Source organism: Felis catus, chromosome X (genome assembly GCF_018350175.1).
Source record: "Felis catus isolate Fca126 chromosome X, F.catus_Fca126_mat1.0, whole genome shotgun sequence".
Classification (NCBI taxonomy): domain Eukaryota; kingdom Metazoa; phylum Chordata; class Mammalia; order Carnivora; family Felidae; genus Felis; species Felis catus.
In genome coordinates this window covers 106,859,331-106,880,332 of record NC_058386.1, presented here as the reverse complement: position 1 = coordinate 106,880,332, position 21,002 = coordinate 106,859,331, and the positions used below count along the sequence as shown (strand labels likewise).

General features: G+C 50.6%; 1 protein-coding gene and 1 pseudogene across 5 annotated transcripts in view; one reads left to right on the top strand and one right to left on the bottom strand.

Moving 5' to 3' along the window:
- Positions 1–21,002, top strand: part of ELF4 (E74 like ETS transcription factor 4) — a 50,072-nt gene that overhangs the window by 6,307 nt on the left and 22,763 nt on the right. Inside the window, exon 1 of one of the 5 annotated variants that reach the window (XM_045050605.1) lies at positions 1,654–1,967. The exons of 1 other annotated variant lie outside the window; for it this stretch is intronic. The gene's annotated coding sequence lies outside the window, so the exon portion shown is untranslated. Of the gene's footprint in view, positions 1–1,653; positions 1,968–2,040; positions 2,254–21,002 lie in introns of those variants that run through there. 3 more of the 5 variants (XM_045050602.1, XM_004000887.5, XM_045050603.1) reach the window with 3 other exon arrangements.
- On the bottom strand, positions 17,181–17,643 carry LOC101081874 (annotated as a pseudogene).

Genomic DNA, 21,002 nt, shown 5'->3' with positions numbered 1-21,002 from the left:
GAAGCTCAGAGAGTTTAAGTGACTTGCCCAAAGACACATAGCTGATAAATGGTGCAGTTGGAATAGGAACTCAGGCCTGTCTGATGTTAGAGACCACTGAACTCTTAGCAAAATGGAAAGGTATGTGTGTTTGTGTCCACTGGTGAGTTTCAAAGTCAAGATAAAGGGGGTTTAGGGATAGGTGGGACCTACCACGACTTTGACCTCGAGAAGGGGGCCTCACAGACCAGAGACCAGCAGACAATGATGTGGCTCCAGGATCCGGAATCCCCCCGGGGAAAGCATGCCCACTTAGAAAAGAAAAAAAGTGGGAATCTGCTCTTGGTGTTTATTTCAGGGACTTGGCTATATAGGTAGCCAAGAGATCTCGAGGGCCAGTGCCCCAGTCCAGTCCCTAGGTTTTTCCCTGGAAACCTGTAATCTGCAGCTGCCTTCACCACCATCATCCACCACCACTCATGTCCCCAAGTCCTGTGCCAGGGACCATCCTTTCCCAAGGCTGGGGAAGCAGGCAGATGCTGGTGGTTGAGCAGGTCCCTGAACTTCAGGCCCTTTGGCCACCCCTGCCCCACAGAAAGCCGTCGTCCTCTGGGGCCCCTTCAGCTTTCCTGCTTTCTGTCAAGGAACTTCAAAGGCTGAGGCTTGGGTGCACCCGTCCTCCAGACCATGTAGAGCCATAAGAAGTGACAATTTCCAGCCATTTCCCTCCTAGAGCCTCTTAGTTGTGGGACCAGATGGGGGGGTGGGGGCTTTTATGGTTGCTGAGGCAGGTCAGAGGAGAGGGTAAGGGGGATATAGAATGGGAGCCTGGGGTACAAGTGGATGCCTCAAACAGGGCAGCTTGGCTTTGGAGAGAAGGGGAGCCTGAACTTTTCCCCAGCACCTCAGCACTGCCTGCCTTTGCACCTGCTGTGTCAGCCCTACTCTCCCTACTCAGCCCTTCCCCTGATTCATGTCTGCCTGGTCTCCCCCACCAGGAGCCCTAGGCTCGACTTCCTTAAGAAGTCCCCCAAACTCTCCAGTCACCCGAAGCGCACGATGATGCATTTGGCCCGGGATCCTGCGGTGTTTGGCATATAGCTCTCAAATTGTATCCTCTGGGCATCTCCTTGTCTCACCCACGCGCTCCTCCCGCCCTCCCGCCAGGTCCGCACACAGCAGGCGCTCAATAATCTGGAGTGCAAGCGTATGGGCCAAAGGCGTCAAGCGAGCGGTGTGTGCAGGCCGCGAGGGGCCTGAACATAAACACCCGGGGTCCCCTGAGAATAGATTTCTCTCCCGGGCATTGTGTGGGGGCCTCTCACCGGGAAGAGCCCCGACAGGGATAGGAGAGCCCCGCACCCGCCACGCGCTAGCCGACTTAGGGGCACTGGCCAAGGCAGGGGCGGGCAATACGGGCTCTGCAGGGGCCCTGCTCTCGCGGTCCCCGGGGGCGAGCGAGCCGCTAGGGGAAGGAGAGGCCGCGCGGGCCCCTGGCACGGCTCCCCCTGCCGTGCTGGCGACCGCGGCGGGCCGGGGGTGGAGGGGCGCTGTTTCCACCAAGACGCCTCGTCCCTCCCTCGCTCCCTCACCCACCCCGCCCGCCCGCGGTCCCTCCCGTCGGTCCCTCCCTCCGGCTCTTCCCTCCCTCCCGCCCTGCCTCCTCCGCGCCCGCCCCAGCCGCCGCCTGCGGGGACGTGTGTGTTTCTAGTGCAATTTCCCCTTTCGCTCGGGTGTCTCAGTGCAGGTCTCCGCCGGCTCGCGCCCCCTCCCCGGGCGCCCCCGCTGCCCCCTCCCTTGGCCTGGCCCTCCCCGGCGGCCACCCAGCTCCCCCCCCGCACTCCACCCCGCCCCCCGGAGTCGTTTTATCAGGGGCGCCGGCGTCTCACCTGGTATTTGCATCTCGCCCTCCAACTTGCCATTGGCGGCGCGACGTGTGGGAGAGCCCTGTGCCTCGCCCGCCCGGACCAGCCTGCCCCGGCGCCGAGGTGAGTCACGGGCGCGGGGCCGCGGGGGCAGGCGGGCAGGGAGGAAAGAGGGAGGGAAGGAGGGAGGGGGACGGTGGCCCCGGCGGCCGCGGGGACCGACCGGGCGCCGCGCTCAACTTCCACTTCTCCTTTCGCCGGCGCCGAAGTCCCGGCGCCACCGGCCCGGCTGGCTTCTGAGAGGAGAAGGCGAGCTGGCGGGGGTGGGGACCCTCCTCTGGGCCCCCGGAGCGGGGAGGGGACCATAGCGACCGATCCCTGCCCGGCGACCGAGCCCACTCGGCCTCAGGTACGTCGATGGCGCCAGTTCTTCGAGCCATCGGGAACCTGGAAAAGTTTGCCCGAGGGGGCGGGATCGGGGGCGCTGGGGCCCCTGCGTGTAGAGTTGGGGGCCCAGGGAATGGTGGGAGAGCCCTGGCGTGTTGAGTCCCGCCCTTGCCTCGCCCCACCGCGTGTGTGTTGGGGAACCCGGGCTTCTGAGCCGGGGTTAGAAACGGAATCGAATTCCCCAGTCAGGGCGGGGGGCCAGTTTTCCCGCGACCCGGGCAGCCCTGGTTCCCTGACAAGGCCGATCGAGACAGCAGCCCCCCAAACACTCGAGGCTCGAGGGCGGGAGGTCAGACCGCACAGTGGCTAGGCTGCCAGATTAATCGGCAGCCGGCCCCTGGGGCCTCTGGGGCCAGGCGCCTTAGAGTAACACACACACACACACACACACACACACACACACACACACACACACACCTATGACTTGGATAATTGGATCGCCAAAATAGAGACCTCTTGGCAGAGACCAGAGTTTCCGTGTGAGCAAGCCGCCAGCCCTCTCGCTCCCGCGTTCCCGCTCTCCCGGTTTCTCCCGCCTCTCTGTTCCTTCCTCTTCTGCCGGCAAGGGGATTGAGCAGATACACAGCGCGGGGTGCCATACCGGCAAGCGCCTTGCTTTGGGGAACTAATGAGGCGGTAGCCGCTTTATGAATTTCTGGTCCCTCCACCGCACCATAACTCTGCTGCCCTTTCCTCATGACTGCGTGTAGGGGCATGGCCTTTCTCACCAGAGTCACCTTCTGACCCCTTGGTACCTCAGCTCAGCCAGGTTCTCCCTGGCTCCCCCCACCCAACACCCCAGCCATGGGATTTGATGGCAGTTTGAGTCCTGCCCCTCATCCCTGTACCCCAGATAGAGGCCTGTCTGGTCCTGCAGCTTCTTCTGGTTAATGTTTGACAGTTCATTGTAGCTAATCATTTTAATTAGCTCTTAAAGTGGGGAGGAACAGTTAACCTTGGACTTCTTGATTTTGGCCTGGTGGGGCCTCAAATGGGAGGAGTGCTAGGGAGGTGGGGAGGTAGGAGCGGAAGTGAGGTCACCACCCCAGGGCCTGAGCCACCACTGCTTGGCCCCAGCAGCTGGTGGGCACGCCCATCGGGCACTCACCCCCTGCAAGCTGACCCCTAGCCTGAGTGCCAGGTTGGACGGGGTTGAAGGGAACAGATCTAGGTCTCCCCTTTGGGGAGACAGGACACTTTGGCACTAAAAATGCCTAGGGAACACGTATGCCTGGCAAGAATGCAAATCCCTCCACGCAGTTACATGGTTATAGCAGTTAGTTACATGGTTATAAGGTGCTTTCTCAACCATTGATTCAGTGGACCCAGAGCAGGAACAGCCTAGTGGGGGAGCTGTCTTGAGTTAAGTGAAGGACTTAACTATCTTGGAGGACTTGTATGGGGAAGAGGCTGCCTTGCATGTGGGTTATTTCTGGGGCTGGGTTCGATTCAAAACCTGGGATGTTTGGGGGGGGGGTGGTGTTGAGCAGGCTCCATGTTGCCACCCTCACCCAGCCTCTAGCTGTGAGCCGAAGGAGTGGCTTGTTTGCAACTATGTCTGGCATTCCTCCCACTGCTACACTGTTTGCTCGGTGGTTGCTCAGGAACTGGCGCCCACCCCTGGACAAGCTGGGGGCCTGAAATCCACTCTCCCCCTGCCTAGTGCTAAGTGGTGGCTCAGTGGCTTCTGTCTTCTCTAAATTGGGATCTAAACATGAGGGTGCTGTGGTCTGTCATTCATAGGCCTGATTGATAGAATATCCAATATGTCCCAAGCCTGCAAAATTCAGGGCTTTTGTCTCTGAAGAGGCCCAGCCAGGCACAGGCTGATGGGATTGCTTTCCCAGGGAAATCCCTGCTCCTAAGCTTGGCCTTGGGCCTTGCCACTCCCCACCCCGCAGCCCCCAACTTTCTCATTTTATCTTCCATCCCTAGAGCCAGACTGTCTGGGTCTAAAACCCAGCTTTGGGGGCGCCTGGGTGGCTCTGTTGGTTAAGTGTCTGACTTTAGCTCAGGTCATGATCTCGTGGTTTTCATGAGTTAAAGCCCTTGTGTTGGGCTCTATTCTGCACTGGTGGTGCGGAGCCTGCTTGGGACTCTCTTTCTCTCTGTCCCTTCCACACTTGCGCGCTCTCTCTCTCTCTCTCTCTCTCAAAATAAGTAAATAAATTTAAAATAAATAAATAAATAAATAAATAAATAAATAAAACCAGCTTTGTTATTTACTAGCTATGCGATCCCAATCAATTGTATGCCTCTGTTTCCTCATCTTTCAAATGAGCCCTACTTCATAAGGATGCTCTGAAGATCAAGTACATCAATACACATAAGCTGCTTATTAGAACAGCATATGGCACATAGTGAGCATGAATAAGCATTATGGTGTTTTCTAATACAGTGCCTAAAACTGAGACTCCACTCAGCAAACATTTGCGGAGAGCCAGTCATGGTAGCAGGCATCAATGAAGTGGCAGTGAGGAAAATAATGGAGGTGAAGACGACACCACCTGCCTTCCAGGATTGTGTATACCTTCTGTTGCAGGCCAGAGTTGGGATGTGGGGTGTGGGGTGTGAGAGGGAGCCAGGGAGAGTGGCTACTCATCTATATAAATACGCATAATCCAAAGCCAGCCTCGAATATCTGAGCTAGTGTGAGGAGCCAGGCGCCCCAGACTTGGAGGCTTCTCCTTGCCAGGGAACCCTGGCTGGGTTCTGGTCTGGATGCATCACCTGAATTGCCTTGGGATTTGGATGAATGATGGGGAAGGGAGACCTGCTTCCTTCATGGGCTGCAGGTGGTGAGCATTCAGTGGCCTGATTTGTTGGGTTCCATGGCAGGATGGCATTACTTAGGGCCACCCCCAAACACCCCTCTAGCCCCCTGCCATGCACCCCCCAGAGATCTCCTGCTGAACTGGGAAGGGCCTCCGGCAGCCTTCTGTCCTCAAGCTTGGGCCTGACCCCAACCTGGGCTTGGTTATCTCTCCAGGATTTCTAAGCTGCAAAGAGGTTTCTGGCTTCGCTGCCAATTTATTTCCTTTGTGGTTCTCAGACTGAAAACTAGTTCTGCAGGGGAGAAAGGAAACTCATCCGAGGTACCCAGAATCCTATGGGCGCTTTCCTAGAGGTCAGAGGCTTTTCTCATCAACACCAACCCGCCTGCAAATCTCTGGCCGCTGAGCCTCACATGGTCTGTAATAGTGGCCACACCAGTAATGCCCTATAGCTCAGGCCCCGGCGCTGGTTGCCAAGGAACTGCTGGTCGGGGTGCTCGTGAGGGTTCTGACCTCATAGGGGCTGCCGAGTTTCAATTCAACAGCCATTTATTAACACATACTGTGTGCCCAACCTGTGCTAGGCACTGTGGAGGAGACAGCAGAGGAGGTGGTGGTGTAAAGATGACTAAGACCCTGAAATGATAAGAGGCGAGGACAAGTAGCCTGGACCGCGACTGGCCAGGTGCTAATTGTGCTCCTCAGAGCAGGGGCCAGAGCCAGAGCTCTGAGGTAGGCAGTTGGAGGAGGGAGGGAAGGCTTTGTGAGGTCCCCGGCTCAAAATCAGCTTAGACCTTGAAGTGGGAGGGGTCGGCGTGGGGGAGATTTGGCTGGGCAGAAAAGGGAGAAAAGATGCCTTTCTCTGTCTCCCCTGGCTGCAGGCTGACCTTCGAAGTCTGGATAATTGTTTGGCAAATGCATGTCACATAAAAGACCAGGTCAGGGGGTGTGGGTGGCTCGGAGCAAACCCCTGATCTCCCCTCCAAGGAGAGATAGAAAGTGGCCGACCCAGACTGGGAGCCCAGCGGGTACTGATAAGACACAAAGGGTAGGCAGGCTTCCTCGCCACCCAACCTGAAGGGATTTTGTTTTGAGCTACCCCACCCCCACCAACACACACACACACACACACACACACACACACACTCACTCACATACACACACCCTGGGGAAAAGAGGGGAAGAGAGGTAGAAGGCACCAAATGCACGGGAAGATTGACACACCAGTAGTGTTCACAGCAGGCTTGGCCTGGTTGGGTCCCACCTTTCCCAGGAGTTCTGGGATTTCTCTGGAAGCCTGGAAGTTCAGGTGGAAGACAGAGATTTTCATTTCCTCAGCCAGCTTGGGAACCGAAGAGTCTAGAGAGTCCCACAGGTTTCTGCCCAGACCATGCAGACAAGGGCAAGGACTAGCCATTTATTTGTTCTGCTGCTTCTGTGTCTCCCATTGCTGAGTGTAGAGAGGAACTTGGCTCTTGTTGGGTTTAACTGGAGAAAAACACCCAGACACACACATCCCCCCTCCCCCGCATCATTTTTTTCTCTCTCACTGCCCTCTTTCCCTGCCCCCTCCCCAGCACATGGCAACACCACAGGGACACACCAGAGTGCCCTGACTTCTTGGCTGGGAAATCATGTTCTAAGGTGAGTTTCTTGGCAGAGACTCCAGCCTTATATCAGAGGAGAAGGAGGCTCAGGGAAAGGTGTTTCATGCAGGAGGGTCTGTAAGGGAAAGTACTGGAACGTTTCTTGAACCAACAAGAAGAAAGAGGCTAAGCAGCCTGCCTGGGTTGAGCAAGCTTTGCCTTAGGTTCCCACCTTCTTGATGGACCATTTTATTGTCCCAGTGCTGGTACTTCCTGCTTCTCAGTTCACCTGCCCTTCCAGAAGCTTCCTTTCTTCTTCCAGGCTAACCCAATATGCTTCCAGTGAAGCGTGTTGTCTAGAAGGGGGAAGAGCACAGGCTCTCTGTGTCCATATTCCAGACCTGCCACTTACTGACTGTGTGAGTTTGGGCTAGTCACTTAACCACTCTGGGTCCCGGTGCCCACCTGCCAGGGTTAGAATGTGGATTAAATGAGATAAGGTATGTGAAGCGCTCAGCATGGTGCCTGGCCCATAGTTCCTGCCCAATAGGATAGGTGTTAGCGGCTATTATTCCTGTGGCTGATGCTGTGCTTGTTGTCACCCCTTCACACACCCTTGACTCTGCCAACTCCAGGGATCCATCACTTCTCTGGCAGTACTGGCAGGGCCTGCCATACCCATTCCTAAAACTGAGATGGAGATTTCCCGTATCTTTCTGCTAACCCTTTGTTAGCTCTGCCATCACACTGGAGAAGGAGGGGATACGGAAGAAGACGTGTGTGTGCAACACACAGTCTTTCCATGTGGCAGGCGGTGGTGCTGTGAAGAGCAAAAAGCAAGTCTTTAGTGTCTTTATTCACATTGCCATCTTTATCTCTTTGCCACTTTCATCTTGAGTATCATTGGCTGTGGGAATAAGAGTTAAGTTAGTTCCTCTGAGAGAAGGCCTCATGTTCCATCCCTGGCAAGTATTTAGCAACCATCAGTTTGTTATTATTACCCTGCTGAGTGTTGAATTCTGGGAGCCAACTGGCCAACCGCTGCTCACTTTCTCCCTCCTTTTACTAGAATTAGATTATGCATCCATTCAGGGCTAATGCCCAGAGGCCTTGGGTTGGAGCTGGGGCACTGCCTTTGCCCAGAAGAATTCCCAGGGTGCTGAGTGCCATCTCCATTCCAGAGGCCTCCCAGAAAGTACCTTGGAGGTTCCATCTGCTATTAAGTGGATCGTGTTTGCCCAGGATAAATTAGACCACCCATGGACCACTCCTGAGCCACTTAGTGCCTTTGTCTCCACCCCTCAGGTTTAGAACTGCTAGGCCTTGGGGGATGGGAGAATGGGCAATTAGTCTTAACCTCCCCAAATTCCTGATGACCTGATAGCAAGGAGGTACTTAGACATAGATTTAGGAGATAATCAGTCTTTTTTCCCATGTTGCCCCCAGAGGATAAAACAGGCTAGTTCAGCTGTGCTGATTCTGTGAGAATCCATGCCCAGAAAACACCTGTCTGTTACATTAGGTGACCAGTTTCTTGGCGCCACTCTGATCCTAAAAAAAAAAAAACAAAAAAACAAAAAACAAAAAACAAAAAACAAACCCGGGGCGCCTGGGTGGCTCAGTGGGTTAAGCGTCTGACTTCAGCTCAGGTCATGATCTCACGGTCGGGCTCTGTGCTGACAGCTCAGAGCCTGGAGCCTGCTTTGGATTCTGTGTCTTCCTCTCTCTCTCTCTCTCTCTCTCTCTCTGCCCCTATCCCTGCTCATGCTCTGTCTCTTTCTCTCTCAAAAATAAATAAATGTTAAAAAAAAAAAAATAACCCAACCACAGCAGACCCAGCCCCCTGCTCTGAAGGATCTAAACCCAATTCTAGAACTTTAGTAATACACATGCACTTAGCCCCATAGTGGGCTATTTGCATATTGTAATATGGTTGCCATTGTAATGATAATTAGCACTTCTATCGTTACATCATTACCCTTTTTTTTTTTTTTAGTGATTAAAGAGCAATTCAAGACTGTGTAGGAGTAAGAGACTTTAGTCTCCCAGCAAGTTTGATAATTACAATACAATATTGTTACCTATATTCACTATACTGTGCATTAGAGCTCCAGGGCTTATTTATGACTCATTGTAACAGTTTGCATCTTCTAGAGTTCTATATAAATGGAATCATGTAGCATGTTCTCTCCTTTTGTATGGCTTCTTTCAGTCAGCATGTCCATGTTGTTATATACATAAGTATTTCATTCCTTTTTATTGCTAAATAACGTCACATTGTATGGACATATGATACATCGTTTATCTATTCATTGGTCAACAGACATTTGGTGGCTTCCCTCCCTCCCCACTCCTCGTGTTGGGCTATTACAAACAAAGCTGCTATGAACATCTGTGTACAAATCTTTGTATAGCTATATATATGTCCTTTTCTCTTGGTTGAATACCTAGGACTGGAATGGCTAGATCATGCAATAGTTGTAGGTTCAACTTCTTAAGAAACTGTCTAACTGTTTTCCAAAGTGGTTGCACCATTTTATACGCCCACCAGCAGTGTATGAGTTCTGGTTGCTCCGCACCCTCACCAACACTTGGCGAGTCTTTTTAATTTTAGCCATTCTAATAGATGTGCAGTGGTATCTCATTGTGGTTTTAATTTGTATTTCCCTAATGATGGATGAGGTTGAACATCTTTTTATATACTTATGCGTCACCAATGTATTTTCTGTTTGAATCTTTTGCCCATTTGAAAATTGATTTGTTTTTCGTGTTAGAGTTTTGACAGTTCTTTATACATTCTAGATACAAGACCTTTATCAGATGATGCATGCTTAGTAAAGATTCCCACCCCACCCCACCCCACCCCCAGTCCCTGGCTTGCCTTTTCATTCTCTTCACAGCGTCTTTTGAAGAGCAGAAGTTTTTTCTTTTTAATTTTTATAAAATCTTTTTAATGTTTATTTACTTTTGAAGGAGAGAGATACAGAGTGTGAGCAGGGAGGGGCAGAGAGAGAGAGAGAGAAGGAGGCACAGAATCCAAAGCAGGCTCCAGGCTCCAAGCTATCAGCACAGAGCCCGACATGGGTCTTGAACTCACAAACTGCAAGATCATGACCTGAGCCGAAGTCGGATGCTTAACCGACTGAGCCACCCACACTCCCCAAGAGCAGAAGGTTTTAATATCGATGAAGTCCTACTAATCAATTTTTATTTTTATGGATCATGCTATTGGTGTTGTATCTAAGAACTCTTCACCTAGCTGTAGGTCACATATTTTGTCTTATGTTTTCTTCTATAAGTTTTATAGTTTTAGGTTTTACATTTTGGTCTTTCGATCCATTTTGAGTGAATTTTTCTCTGTGGCAAGAGGTTTGAATCCAAATTTATTTTTTCTCTTTTTACATATAGATATCCAATCACTCTAGTACCATTTGTTGAAAAAGCTATGGTTAGGCTACTGCAGCTGTCATTATATATGTAGGCTTATTTCTGGACTCTGTATTCTGTTCCACTGATTGATCTATTTATTTATCTTTACACCAATGCCAATTTTTTTATTAATTTAACTTTGTAATAATTTTTGACATCACGTAGTGTTAGCCTTCCAACTTTGTTCTTTTTCAAAGTTGTGTTTGCTTATTTTAATTATTTTGCAATTCCACATGAAGTTTAGAATGAGATTGTCAATATCGTTTTCTTTTAACACTTGAATTTACCCTATTTACAGTAATTGTTATAACAGATATGTTTGGTTGTGCTTTTGTGATCTTGTTTTATAACCATGGATGACCCTGATGTAACTGTCATTTAGAAGATGCTTAGGGGTGCCTGGGTGGCTCAGTTGGTTAAGTGTACAACTCTTGATTTCGGCTCAGGTCATGATCTCGTGGCTTGTGAGTTCGAGGCCCATGTTGGGCTCTGCACTGACAGTGCAGAGCCTGCTTGGGATTGTCTCTCTCTGCCCCTCCCTCTCTCTCTCCCTGTCTCCCTCTCAAAATAAGTAAATAAATTAAAAAAAAAAGAAGATGTTTGATCTTTTCATTGATATTCTTCAACTAAAGAGTTCCAAAGTTCACAAACTTATGTATTTGCAAAATAGGACTATTTATTATTTGCCCTTCATTTACAAACCATTTTTGGTGACTGGGCCCATGATTATCTGCTCCATACATCATTTTGTAGATGCCAATCATATCCCTTCTCAACCTTTTCTGTCTGGACAACATAAGGCCTCTTCTAAAAAAAACCTTGTCTTCAGGGCATGTGGATGGCTCAGTTGGTTAAGCGTCCAACTTCAGCTTAGGTCATGATCTCACAGTTCGTGAGTTCAAGCCCCACATTGGGCTTGCTGCTGTCAGCAAGAGCCTGCTTCAGATCCTCTGTCCCCTTCTCTCTCTGCCCCTCACCACCCTCTCTCTCAAAAATAAATAAACATTTTTTAAGAAAAGCTTGTCTTGGGGCGCCTGGGTGGCTCAGTCAGTTGAGCATCCGACTTTGGCTCCAGTCATGATCTCAGGGTTCATGAGTTGAGCCCCACGTCGGGCTGTGTGCTGACAGCTCAGAGCCTGGAGCCTGCTTCGGATTCTGCGTCTCCATCTTTCTCTGCCCCTCCCCTACTCGCACTCTGTTTCTCTTTCTCTCTCAAAAATAAATAAGCATTAAAAAAATTACAAAAAAAAAGCCCTGTTTAAAAACAACAACAACACAGAAAAGCTTGTCTTCATATAGTTATCCTCACTCCCTGTTCTTCTGAATCATTTTAGGTCTTAGACCTGATCCAGAATCATGAAATCTTTCCAGAGGGTCCAGTGATCAGATCAGCACCCAATATGCCCAGGGTGGAAACACTGTGGTTTTGTACAAAGAGAGAATGCTTTGGTGATGATCTGATTGATCACCAACCGCCTTCTTGATGCAGCTTGGAATAAATGACTCTAGCTAGCGTGTGTTTCCCTAAACAGACTCATGGAGCAAGAGGGGACAAGTAATGTTTGAGACTGGAGACCTTTGTCCCCCAACTCTATTCCTAATGCCACCCATAGATCGTGGCTCTCAGATCAGTCAGGACCCGGGATCTCTATTTTAGAGATCTCACTTGAAGAGACTTCACATGAACTTAATTCACGAATGCCCAGGCCTGTGCTAGAATCAGGAGAAGATGAGCTAGGCCTTGGTTCCATGGATTTGACTGCCTATTGGGGAAACAAGATACACACATGAAATAATTAAAGAGTAGTTCAAGCCTGTGTGGCGTTAAGAGCTCCTGTGGTCGAATTTGGGCTAGCATCTAGAAAAGGGGGCTCCATAGGTGTGCAGCCTAGTTATCAGGGTATCAACAGCTCCATGTGTTTGGGGAGCTTGGATGGGACCTTGCTGGATGGGCATTATTAACCAAAACAGAGCAGCAAGGGCATAGCAAGCCTGAGAAACTCCGTGAATGAGCCTGGAATGTTCCCTCAGGGGACCATGAGGAGACCACTGGGCTTGAAGCCCAGGCTTGAGTTGGGAAATCATGGGAAACAAGGCTGAGTAGGTAGGGTGGAGTCAGACTGTGAAGGACCTTTGGAAACCAAGCAGATGATTTTGGACTGTAAAGCTTTGTGGAGTACAGCTGGTATGGCCACAGCCATTGATCTAAATGTGTGCCCTGGAGTAGGAGTTGGTGCTGGCTCAAAGGCTGAGGGAGGAGCTAGGCAGAGGCAGAGCCGTGACTAGGACTTACTCTTCCTCAGTCCCAGTCAAGTGGGCTTTCTGTTGCACCAGGCCTGGTTGTTAGTCTTTCTAAGGCTTTCGCATCCACTCTATACAGCTTCCTCACGTGGACCACAGGTGGGGGGAGTAGATGGTGAAGGCCGGATTGCTCCACGGCTAATGGTGTGAGAGGAGGCAGCGCCATCAAGAAATACCTGCCTGGCTCCCCTGCCCCCACTATTGCCCCAGAGCCACTCTTTAGGTTAGGGTAGGGTAACTCCAGATGGCCTTTTAAAGGGAAATGTGTTAAGGAGAGAGGTGACACATTAACCTAATGTCACCCATTAACACATTGACACGAAATAGTTTGTGATTTTTCAGAGTGGTGGGGAAGTCATTCCTGGGGAGATGGGATGGTGGTTTATGGAGTCTTGACTGCTACCATGGTCAGTCAGAAGAGTGCTGGGCAGCATGAGATCTATAGTGCAGAGCAGGGTAGGAGGCCCAAGTCTGTGAGAGCCACATGACTTGACATGCCTGTGGTTACATAGTCCATTAATGGCAAAATTGCCTTAGCAGAGTCTTTCCAAACTTTCCCACCCAAGCGCCCCAAACTATTGAATTCTATCCCAGGGGCCTAGGAGGACACAGTCGCATAAATCTCTTTGAAGTATGGCATTTTATCTTAAGTGAGAATGTTGCAATCTACTGCCTAAATCTATTTTTTTACTGTTTATTTATTTACTTTTGAGAGAGAGAGAGAGAGAGCAAATGAGGGAGAGGCAGAGAGAGAGGTAGAGAGAAAATCCCAAGCAGGCTCTGCGCTTAGTACAGAGCCAGACACGGGGTTCGAACTGATGAACTGTGAGATCATGACCTGAGCCGAAACCAGGAGTCAGACGCTTAACCCACTGAACCACCCAAGTGCCCCTGCCTAAGTATATTTTAATAGATTTATCAGCAAACAACATGAAAGCTCCTGAAAGATGAGCTGGGTTTGGACTGTGGCTTTGATTCTTACTGTGGGGCTTGGTCAGCTTTACCAAGCAGGCTGTGTCCCTGTGAGACCTGCTTATGGACAGGTCAGAACTTGAACTTTCAGGATCTTAGCCCAAAGTTCTGGAAGGCATATCCATCACCTGCAGCTTGTTCATTTGCCTGCTGTCCCCATCCCTGTCCCCCTCCTTGGTTCAAACTTATTTGATGGAAGGATCTAAGCCCTTATGTTCCCAGGGAAAGCTGTTGGGCTTACTCAGTGCTTAGTTAGCCCTGGCCTTATCTTAGCCTTTAGTGGGTGAGCAGATCCCAGGGTAGGATGGAGACAGTGTGGGCCTTATGAAACTCTGATGTCAGCATGGATTGGCTAAGGCCATACCTACAGATTCCCCAGCCTTCCTTCCTCCACCGGGTTCAGCCTATGACCCCTCATTCTGTCCCACCTTTAGCTTGGAGTGTTTACAGTTCTCCTCAGTTAGAAAAAAGAAAACATGCGGGTACTCTCAGACCCTGGTGTTGCCCGTGCTCATCTCTTCTTGGTGGAGAACAGAAGAGCCGTCAAGGCCTCCAGGCCAAAGTTGTCCTTCTCAGTGACCCAAGCACCTCATTCCTGTCCCCATAGCCTGCAGATAGAGATGATGACAATATACAAAGAATGCTTGCCCTCCCCCAGCTTGGGCAAGGTGGATAAAGCACTATGAATATTCAGGTTTCACTCTGGCAGGCAGCAAGACTTCATCCACACCCCCTGCCTGCCAGGGGTGTAAGGGGGTTCCAGACTCGTGTGCCTGCAATGGCGAAACCACGGGCAGGTAGGGCCCTGGGCAGACTGTCTGGGCTGGGCGGGGCGGGGCAGCCGACTGGGTGAGGCACAGATTCCCCAGGCTGATAAGACAGCCTGTAAACACCCAGCAAGGGGAGGGGGCAGAGGGCAGGCGACCAGATGGCAGGAGAAGGGGGGAACCGGAGCCCAGGCCTAGCTGCAGGAAGTGGGGTTTGATGTGGAAACATCCTGTCCAGCAGGGGCTAGACCATCAGCAATCACTCCCTCCACCAAGGAGGCAAGCTCAGCACAAGGTGGGGCTGCCTGGGCACCAGGCCAAGAACCTGGTGCCTGATATCTCCAAAGGACATGATCATTGGGTCTCTAGGATGGCTTATTCTCCCACCTAACACTGCTGGTGGGGGGAAATCAGGACCAAGTTACCCACCTCCCATGCAGAAACTCAGCAGTGGAATTGTCTGAGACAATCTGACTCTCACAGGAACGTCTTGGTCATCACTATCAGTGAAGGGCATCACTTGGAACACCTGATTGTGTCCAAGACCTCCTGCAGCTCTTGGAGAAGAAGCACATATCTGACACGCCATTCTGTTGCATCTTGCAGTACTTTATAATTAGAACCTCGGAGGGTAACGGGCGCCTGGGTGGCTCAGTCAGTTAAGCGTCCGACTTCAGCTCAGGTCATGATCTCGCGGTCTGTGAGTTCGAGCCCCGCATTGGGCTCTGTGCTGACAGCTCGGAGCCTGGAGCCTGCTTCAGATTCTGTGTCTCCCTCTTTCTGTCCCTCCCCACTTGCACTCTGTCTCTCTCCCTCTCTCTCTCTCAAAAATAAGTAAACATTAAAAAGTTAAATAAAAAAAAAAAAAGATCCTGAGAGGGTCAGAGCTGGTATAACCTTTTGCAAGGGACCACCAAACTCATTCACTTCACTTCACAGATGGGGACAGTGGGGTCCAGAGAGCGGCAGGCACTTGGTGATGCTCATGGCAGACCTAAATGAAAGTCCCTGGCCTACAGCATTTTCTACTGCCTACCTTATTGCTTAAGGTCCAGCCACCAGCCCTCCTGCATGAGGCTGGCCCAGCTTTGCACAATCACTGAACCTCAGCATTTATCCTTGATTAGGGTTGTGAGGACTCTGATAGAAGGCAAGAGCCTCAAAATCAGAAATCAGAAGACCTGGAGTCTGGCCTGAGCTGCTCTGGCAACTTGCACATGGTCTTGAGTGAACTGCTGCCCCTCTCTGGGCCTCATTTTTGTTTGCTTGTTTGTTTTAAATAACGGTTTAATTTGATTTAGTTCAATGCCATACAGTTCTCTCAATTATACACTCAAAGTATACAGTTCGGTGGCTTTTGGTATACTCACAGGGTTGTATCCATCACCACAATCCATTATAGAAGATTTTCATCATAAAGAGACTCTATACCCATTAGCAATCACTTCCCATTTGCTGCCAACCTCTGGGCCTCAGTTATGGAGAGATATTTGTTATAGATGTATTTTTTTTAATTTTTTTAACGTTTATTTATTTTTGAGACAGAGAGAGACAGAGCATGAACAGGGGAGGGTCAGAGAGAGGGAGACACAGAATCCGAAACAGGCTCCAGGCTCTGAGCTGTCAGCACAGAGCCCGATGCGGGGCTCGAACCCACTGACCGTGAGATCATGACCTGAGCCGAAGTCGGCCGCCCAACCGACTGAGCCACCCAGGCGCCCTGTTATAGATGTATTTTGGGGAGAAAAACCCAGCAATATTATTTAGGCATATGGGCTAACCCAGCTTACTGGGAACTTAGAGATGAAGAGACCGTACCAGGTGCACCTGGGTGGCTCAGTTGGTGGAGCATCTGACTCTTGATTTCGGCTCAGGGTATGATCCCAGGGTTATGGGATTGAGCCCTGCATCGGGCTCAGGGCTGACGGCCCAGAGCCTGCTTGGGAGTCTCTGTTTCCCTCTCTTTCTCTGCCCCTCCCCTGCTCATGTGTGTGTGTGTGTGTGTGCGCACACACACACACACACACACAACACACATACTCTCTCTCTCTTTTTCTCTTTCTCTCTGTCTCTCTCTCTCTCTCTCTCTCAAATAAAATTAAAAAAAATGAACAGACCCTACCATAGAAAAGAATAGGGTGGGCCTGGTGTTAAGTCCCTGGCCATGGGCCTGCCGTCTATGAGGTACTCAGGATTGACTTCCCATAAATGTTTGAATAAACATGTGAATGAATCAACACCCTGAGATAGGAACCCAGACTTACATTATGTGTAAGCTGAGAGCAAGTGTATATTTATGGGGCAGGGACCATGACATGATCACTACAGGTCTGGATCCAGGAACTCTCTGACAACAGTAGGCCCTTTGAGGTACAGGAATAGAGACAGCCTCCTTCATCAACAGAGCTGGAAGCCTCCTATTCCATGTACCCTTCCTCCATATCTGGCCACAGGAGCTCAAGTTGTAACTATTTTGGTGCAGACTTGGCCCAGAAAGTTAGAATTCACTTGTTAGATGGAGCTTTGCTTCAGATTGAGACCCTGAGGGGGATGGGTCACAGACCTGGGAAGCTTTTGTTGAAGGGGCATCACAGAGGTTCTGAACATTCAAAGTTGGGTGTTGTGAGCAAACCTTGGGCTAAGGATCTGAGCAAATGATCACCAGCATGGGACAGTGGGAAAGGCGCAGGCTTTGAGATCAAGGGCACACAGGCCTGGGTTTGAGTTCTGCCTCTCTTCTTCTTTTTTATTTATTTTTTATTTTTTTTTTTAACATTTATTCATTTTTAAGAGAGAGAGAGAGAGAGAGAGACAGAGCATGAGCGGGGGAGGGGCAGAGAGAAAGGGAGACACAGAATCCGAGGCAGGCTCCAGGCTCTGAGCTGTCAGCACAGAGCCCGACGCAGGGCTTGAACTCACGGACTGTGAGATCATGACCTGAGCCGAAGTCAGACGCTTAACCGACTGAGCCACCCAGGCGCCCCTTCTTTTCTTTTCTTTTTTTAATCTGCTTAGGAAAATCACTTTATTTCGTTTAGAGGTATGAGCAGATATCTAGTCTCAGAATTTCTGGAGTTGCTTTTTGCTGGCAGCCTTGCTGACCTTAAGCATTTGAAGCGCTCAGTCTTACTCAAGGGCTGGCAGCCACCCACTGTGACACTGTTACCAATCTGGAGGTCCCTGAAATGGGATAGGTGTACAGACATGTTCTTGTGGCATTTCTCGAAGCAGTTGTATTTTCAGATGTAGTGGAAGTAGTCTTGGTGGATGACAGTGGTCTTCTGCGTCTTCATCTTGGCCACCACACCAGATACAATCTGCCCTCAGAGACATTACCAGTGAAGGGTAACTTCTTGTCCGTATAGGTGCCCTTAAAGGCCTTGAGCGTCTTGAAACCCAGACCAGTGTGTTTGTCATATTGTGGGAGCTTCTTTTTTCCAGAGTCTCCAAGCAGGACCCTCTTCCTATTTTGAAAGATGGTCAGCTGCTTTTGATAGGCACTCTCTGTCTGAATGTCCGCCATCATCCCTGCTGCCTGAAAAAAGGTCTGCCTCCATTTTTGATGGGAAGTGTGACCTTGGTCATGTTACCTAGTCCTTTCTGAGCCTCACTTTTGCTGTTTTTAAAACTGAACTATTAAGGGACACTGGGGTGGCTCAGTGGGTTAAGCGTCTGACTTCGGCTCAGGTCATGGTTCTGCGGTTGGTGAGTTCAGCCCTGTGCTGGGCTCAGAACTGACAATGTGGAGTCTGCTTGGGATTCTCTCTCCCCTGCCCCCACCCCTCTCACAGCTCCTCCCCCACTTGCACACATGCTCACGCTTTCTCTCTCAAAATAAATTTAAAAAATAAAATAAAATAAAACTATTAAAATACTATTATTACCAAAAAAGAGTTCACTGAAAACAATGTTAAGAGAGTGTAGTAGTTGGAAGTCAACCTAGGTTCAAACCTCAGCTCTGCCACTGACTAGCTACATTGTAAGGATGTTGTTAAGAATGAAAGGAGATAGGCTATGTAAAGTGCCTGGCACAACACCAACCCTACAGCTCGTACCCAATAAATGTAAATCCCTGCCACCTTCCCTACGCTCCACCCTGTCACCCTGTAAGTTTTACTGTTTGGCCCCTTTCCCCAGATGCAGACGGAACAACTTCAAGTGATATCAGAGGGCAAAAAAGAAAATCTTACCCACGTTTAAACAAGTACCACACCCCTCTGCTCCTCCCGCAACGGGCCCATGGTGAGACCACAGTGGCCACACCCGCCATCCCAGCCGGCGATAGTTCAGATCTGTGCCAGCCCCGCAAGCATTTGCCCTGAGTTGGCATTGCTCTCAAGTGCTTCCACCCCCTCCTTCCAGTCTAGATGTGCTTTCCAAACACGTGCCACCAGCTTTGAGTTGGGCTTGTAACCAAGCCCTGGCCCTGGGTTTGCACTGCAGACGTAGGGAGGGGCTGGCAGAAGCCCAGGTGCTCATCCAGATGTTGTCTCCAAGGCTTCCTTGGTGTCCCCCATACCAGCTGTGCAGCTGGAGGTGGAGAAGCAAGTTTGTGTGGGGCCCTATCACTGGGGGCACTGGGGCCTATTTGCCCTGGGGTGTGTGGAGGGAGAAGGAAAAGAGAGACTTTGTTCTCTTGACAGGCGGCCTGGCTGGGCAGGGATCTTGGCCAAAGTCGCAAGAGCTGAGAAAAAAATCTCAGAACTGAGAGAGGTGTCAAGACCATCTTCCCATCCATTTTTTGTCAGCTCACCCAGTACCATCAGGTGTAGGAGTCCCCTTAACTTCTCTTACCTCGGACCTCATGGAACAATATTAACATGGGGGGACCAAAGTGATTGTATCTATCCACTATGAGCCCCCCATCCCAGGCGTCAAGGCTTCTAGAACCATCATCACGTACTTCTAACCTGTCCCCAGGAGCACTGGCAACTGGGCAGAGGTCCAGGGCCTCAGGCTTCCACTGCTTCTCTGACCCACTGCTTTGGAAGGGCCTGGCAGAGCTGGTCACATGCCTGCAGGATACCTCACAGGCACATCACCCCAGTTCTGGAAGCCCCACCTTGCAAGGGCAACTGGGAGGTATTTACAAGTGGAAGTCACCGCAGCAAATCAGTAGCAGGTATGGGGCGCCTGGGTGGCTCAGTTGGTTTAGCATCCAACTCTTAATTCAGCTCAGGTCGTGATCTCACAGATCATGAGATCAAGCCCTGCATCAGGCTCTGTGCTGACAATGCGGAGCCTGCTTGGAATTCTCTCTCTCCCTCTCTCAGCCTCTCTCTCTCTCTCAAAATAAATAAACTTAAAAAAAAGAAAAAAACCAAGTCAGTAGCAGGTATGGAATGTGATAGCTTCCTGTTCTATCACCCAGAAAATGCTGCTACCCTTGGCCCACATGTTACTGTACTTTGCTCTCCATTGTTGTCTCTGTCCACTGGTGCTAGGGACAAAATTATGCAAAGTTGTGAAGTGGCATTGATTTCCCTGTCACCTGCCCCTCCCAATTAACCCCTGTTGTCGGCCTGTTTTCCCCAGGCTCTTGCTTCAGCCCATAGCTCCATCCCAAGCCACCTGGGGCTGAGGATCAGCTCCAGGTGGACATTGACCTGAGCATACAGTCAGGTCTTTTATCCAATCCTCCAAGGCCTGGCTCATTCTGCACCCGCCCCCTCAAGGTGATAGCTAGGTAAAGTGATAAACTCACTTCTACTCATCCACTAACCGGAGAGGGTGTGCAGAGACAGCTCCTACTCCCTCCCAGTCCCCATGCCCCCAGCTCTAGCAGGCTGGCAGTGGAGCTGCTGGGGTGTCCCCTTGTGTAGACAGCTGTCTCCTCAGCCTTCCTGTGAGGGATCCTCCCCCCTCACCCGCAGGGCCCCTCCCCTCTCTGCACTTTCTGACCTGTGTGGGGCAGGGGCGGGGCCGGGAGGGCCCCGCAGGCCCTGAAGGGGAAACTGCTCAAACCCCTGGGACAGGAAGTGGCAGAGAGGGGCTGTTTCCTCTGGCAGAGTAGGGGTGCGGTGAGAGCTGGCCCTATCCCCTGCTTCACTGCCTGTCTGCTGTGGGCCCTGAGAGGCTGGGGAGAGCTGAGAGCCCTTCTTTCCCTGCCTCTCCCCCCACAAAAAATGGATACTCCTGGCCCACCGGATTGGAGGGGTGGGGGGCTCTCAGAGGAAGCCATTTCTATTTTGATGGGAGAGGAATTCAGGGAGAAGGGCAGTCAGGTCAGCTAGAAGGGAAGGGTGGGGCGGGGCAGGTGAATATGGGGTGAGGGGGGCCCACAGTGGCAGCGGAAAACCACAGCTGGGCAGGGGAACCTTCTGTAAGCTCTTATTCTGAGAGAAAATGATCAAGACTGCCTGCACAAAACTGCATGAGTTGGAAATGCAACAGATTGCTGACTCTAAATCATAGGGCTAGAAAGGGCTTTGACTTTCCAGTCCAACCCCCTCATTGTGCAGCTGAGGAAACAGGCCCACAAAGCAGAAGTGACTTGCCCAAGGTCACACCATGGGCAGAGACAGGGCCAGGATTTTCTTTCTGATGACAACCTGCCGAGTTTGTATTTGGTGTTCCACACCTCCCTCCTGGTGCCTTCTGAGTGCTCTGTGACATTCTTCTCAGAAATGAACTTAACCTCTTCACACTGAAGGGGAGTGAAGCCTTTAGTCCAGGAGCCAGTAAACTTTTCCTGCAAAGGATAGATAGTAAATATTTTAGGCTTTGTGGCCTATATGAACTCTTGTCACAACTCAACTTACAATGCAAAAGCAGCCACAGACAACACGTAAACGAGTGAGCATAGCTGCATTCCAATAAAACTTTATTTGTGGACACTGAAATTTGACCTTTGTGTAATTCTCACATGGCATGAAATATTAT